Source organism: Sapajus apella, unplaced genomic scaffold, assembly GCF_009761245.1.
Source record: "Sapajus apella isolate SASKATOON/1434 unplaced genomic scaffold, GSC_monkey_1.0 scaffold24, whole genome shotgun sequence".
NCBI classification, from domain to species: domain Eukaryota; kingdom Metazoa; phylum Chordata; class Mammalia; order Primates; family Cebidae; genus Sapajus; species Sapajus apella.
Window position 1 is genome coordinate 5,309,098 of NW_022436964.1, and position 4,914 is coordinate 5,314,011.

The following is a 4,914-nucleotide window of genomic DNA, read 5'->3' on the forward strand; positions in this document are numbered from 1 at the left end:
ACACAGAGGGCAGAAGAAGAAAGGCTAAGATTCCAGACAAGACAGTCTTTTGTGTTGGAGCAGACAGGAGTGATTACATGACTACACCTAACAGAATACTCTGCCAGAATAGTTTGAATATTTAAGAGTTTGTTTTTCTCACATCACAGGGGGTCAGGAGGTAGGTGATTCCTGTTCTTAGTTCTGGATTTAGATATGCAGAGATCTTGCAGCTTCCATTTTGCCCTTTAGGCCCTGGCCATCATGTAAAGACCTGCTATCCTTCTGGAGGAGAGGCCATGTGAAAAGAGCCATGGAGAATGAGAGAGAAGCCAGGTAGAGAAGACTGAAGAGCTCCAGCCAACAGCCAGCACCGAATCCCAGACATGTGAGTAAGGCCAGCTTGGATCCTCAAGTCCAACTGAGCTGCTTTGGTTCACACCATGTGAAGCAGAAATTAGCCAGCCCCCACTGCTCCCAGCCATAATTCCTCACTCACAGAATTATAGCAATAAAATGGTTATTGTTTTAGGCTACTAAATTTTGGAATGGTTTCTTATGCAGTAATTGAAAACAGAAACAGAAAGTTAAGTAAGTTCTTATAGTGATATATTACCCCTGGTAGAGCTCAGTGCTTTGTAGAACTCTGTTTCTAACTTTTCACATCAACAATGCCCCTTTAGATTGTCGTATGTAGTGTTATCAGACTCTACCATTTGCCAGAAATATCAATGTATGCATGTAAGTTTCCACACAATGCATATATATTCTTTGAATAAAGACCAAATACCTACTCATCTACTAGTGAATGCTAACAGCAAGGAAAGAATAATGATAAAATCCATGTATTTATTTCACTTTTATATATCTTCCTAGTCTTGGAAACAAATTATTTTTCTTAAGAATTACAATCTTGTTTACATTAATAGTAAGATTTGGCATGTTTCTTTGAAACTCCCCATCCTAAGCTCTGTTCTGCATGAGGTAGCACTCTATAAATAACACTAATGTTCACAATCAGGCTTTCATCCTCTACTTGAACTTTTTCAACATGTTTTCAAGCCGCTAGTTAATGTCATTTAATTTTTTCAAACAGTATCAGGTAGATAGTACAGGTTTTATTATCTCTAGTTTACATATAAAGCAACTAAGACATTGACCATTGCATGAAAAAATCTAAGCATATGTAGTGATATACCAACAAGACCCACTGAAGAAAAGTTAATCAAAACTTTAATTCAGATATTCCTCCTTTAGTGTGGTGTCCTTTGCAAACCATAGTTAAGAAACTTATGGCATCTAAGTGTGCTGATATTTCATGGTGTTCTCTGTGAGTCCAAGAGAATCAGATTTTTAAAGAACCTTCAAAAAGTAACATCCAATTAATTTACCTCAATGGGAAATACCTATGAAAGCAGGTATCTTATAGCTCAACACTCAGGGTCTAACATTGTTTTAGATGCAAACAAAATCAGCTCAGCCTTACAAAAAGCTTTCCAAAACCATTGGGCCTGCCAAAATGCTGAGCAACCTTCTATCAGCAAATTCCTATTTTACCTACTTACATTCATCTAATCTACACTTTCATTTTGTCCCACCACATATTCATAAACTGAGAGAGAACTCTGACCCCAAGACAAATACAACTGTGACGAAGATTTCCACCTCCCTCTGCCCACACCCAACAAATGAAGAAAGAGAAAGAGGGTCTCTATTAAATTTCCTATTGGCCTACTGCCTGCTGCTTATGAGTCTCACTGTGGTCACATGATACAGGAGAAGGAATACATAAATGTTCAGCTTTCATTTTACAACTATGGAGAAGAAACATAGCCTTGCATTTTGTAACCCAGATGTAATTAAGATTACTGCTCAAATGTAAAACTGAAGCTTGTTTTTTCACATCTTTATTAGTCATATGAAAGAAAATGATTAGGTTTGCTTTGATTTCATTTAGGCGCTGGGAACATGGACTAGTGTTTGTTTTCAAGGCTGCCAACGTTTAAACCTTCCAAGCAATTTTGGATTCAACAACTGAACACATTAAGCAGCTAATGTATAACACACTATGTCCTCAGTTGAAAACCCACGGCAACTCCTAAAACATTTTAAGCCATAGTTTTTGTCATGAAACTATTGTAAATCTATGTTCAAAATCTTGTTTAAATTTTGTTTAAAACTTTCTGCAAGAGGATGCCCTTTGAGAAATAATTTCTGAAGTGTTTATATCAGAGGCACTTATTAAAGTCTGAACTACGGCTATTGCTAGGGATTTAGTGAGACTAATCACTTTATTTCAGTTTTGGAGTCAATATTCCTTGATTCGCTAACTACAGTGCTAAGTGGAAAAATAAGTCGTCTGATTAAAGGGAATGGAAAAAGAGATTCTTAAATTTTCAATAGAATGACTTTTCTCTTTTTCTCCTCCTTCCTCTCATCTTATTTTCCTTGTTCTCTGCCAATTTGTGCCATGTGGTTCAGACAAAAGCTCCCAGAAGGAAATCTACTTCTGGAAAGGATGATCATAAGATTGATTTCTCAGAAGAATGTCAGAATGTTGATAATTGAAGTTGACTGAGGGGTCTGTGGCAAGACGGTGCCTTATACTAACATCCTATCTCATATATTTTTGAAAAATTATATAATGAAAAGTAAAAAATGTTTTCTTAGGCAAAAATTAGTAACCAATTAGCCAAAAGAGTTAACATAGGTAATGATTTCTAAGTAACAGAATCAATGCTAAATTTTCTACTTCCTATTTGAAAAAGCAGACACTAAATTTTAACATTCCCTGGTCTGTACTGTCAAAAGCCCTAAGACATTTTAATGTAAAAATTACTTAAAGATTTGGTAACCTTAGGCTATTTAAAGGATAAACTAGCTCCAAAAGCATAAGTTAAAACTTTTTCATATAGGTGATGAAGAAAATTTGTGTGTGTGTGTTTTTTTTTAGATGATTGCCTTTTTAGTTTTATCAGCAAATAAAATGCTAATGTCTATGTTATAGCTATCTATTGCTGCAAAACAAACTGCCCCAAAATTTAATGATTTAAAATAACAGCCATTTCATTTACTTGTGAATCTGTAGAGCAGGAATTTGCATAGCAAGAGTTTCTCTGCTTCATGAAATCTGAAGTCTTAGCTGAGATGTCACTGATGGCTGGAAACCTGGTGGACAGCTCCGCTGGGGTCACAGGTCTGGGGCCTTGCTTCTTCCTGTGGGCAGGGCTTCACAGTACTCCTCCCCATGGCCTTGCCAAATATATATCTGAACACAGCCTGGTGGTCTCAGGGGTGGTTGGATTTCTTACATCGCAGCAGGCTTCCCAAGAGAAAATGAGAAAGCTGTCAGGCCTCAAAAAGACAGCTCAGAACTGGTACACTATGAATTCCTGTTGCAATCTATTGATCCAAGCAAATCACAAGGGCCAACCCAGTTTTAAAGGAAGAAGAACTACAAGAATTAGCACTCCTTACCTTAGCAGGGGTAAGGGAGGTATAGGATTGTGGGCAGCCATTTTTGAAGACTACTACATAGTGGCTTTAAAAGAGCTTTATGTTTGAATACATCTTAGACTTTGAATTTAAAGCACATTGAGCACCTGGTGGCAAGATGTCCTCGGTTTTGGCAAATATCTAAAAGGGGAAAAGGACTTTATGACAGTGAAATGGAAAATATCTTTAGTACCCTTTCTCATAAATTAAATAAAAATTACTAGTACAGTAAAGGCACAGAGTTTAAGTCATATTACAATGCAAATGTGGGAAGAAATGTGATTTATTTATTCAGTCTCTAACCTGGATTTGTTCCCCAAATAGCTATACACTGGTAAGTAGGAGAAAAACTACATTGAGTGTGCATTTTAGCTTAAAGCAATGAACTATAACCTAAACAGTCTGCTAGCTAATATTCAGCCATGACCCTCTCCTCTATTAGTCTTCCAAAGAGAGCATCTGAGTGCATAGAAACAGAAGGACATCTTATGTGTTCCTTCGATGTTGAGAGAAAGGGGCCCCTGAGCTTGTTTTAGTCTCTGTATATTTACCAAATATCCAAGGGGTTATTCCTTTCTGTCCTGGTCATCATGCCTCCTATTCGTGCTGTTGTGTGTGGCTAACGAACTTATGGCTCATTGTTTCTCCTTGGGAAAGGTTCTGGATGGTATTCCCTGGACAATTTGGTCTCTCCTTATTCCTGCTGGCTGCAGATACTAACTGCAGATCCTAACTGCTGAGCTGTCCACCTGGACCAGTGATCCCCACCCATCCCAGCCTGTCCTGCACAATCAATCCCATCACACAGCAGACTCTACAGCAGTCCCATGGTCATTTCATACAGCACTGACAATTGAAGGCTACCAGGAAAGTCTACCCCAGAGCCTCTCTGCCTGATTACCCTCTGTGCAGAAAAGAGTCACAGCAAGCCTAAGACTGCTATCGTTAAGCCTGCTTACAAGGTTATCTCATGGCTAGTGTATAGGACTTGGATCGTGGGAGGATTCCCACCATATTAACTAAAAAATAAATCACTGTCTCCCAACTATTTGTACAAACAATGTGGTTTTTGCTGAAGACCTTTCTTCCTTCTGGGAGCCTGGAATTTGGTACCTGCCAGGAAGGGGATACCTTCATGATAAGCTCCCAGTAAAAACTCTGAGCACTGAGTTTCTAATGAGCATCCTGGTAGACAACATTTTACACGTGTTGTCATGCCTCACTGCCGAGAGAATCAAGTGCATCCAATGAGAGTCCACCAAGAGAGGACTCAAGGGAGCTTGGGTCTGGTTCCTCCAAACTTTTTTCCAGGCCCCTTTTCCCTTTGCTGATTTTACTTTGTATCCTTTCAATGTAATAAACCATAACCATGAACACAACACAAGCTGAGCCCTGGGGGGCCTCCTAGCAAATCACTGAACCTGGAAGTGGTCTTGGGGA

At 38.7% G+C, this 4,914-nt stretch overlaps 1 long non-coding RNA gene across 1 annotated transcript; it reads left to right on the forward strand.

Annotated features, from left to right (window-relative positions):
* Positions 1 to 2,450: 2,450 nt before the first annotated feature.
* Positions 2,451 to 4,519, forward strand: LOC116559772. Its single transcript, XR_004272612.1, has 2 exons — positions 2,451 to 2,575; positions 4,132 to 4,519. It is a non-coding gene; the product is annotated as an uncharacterized LOC116559772 (long non-coding RNA).
* The last annotated feature ends 395 nt before the right edge of the window (positions 4,520 to 4,914 follow it).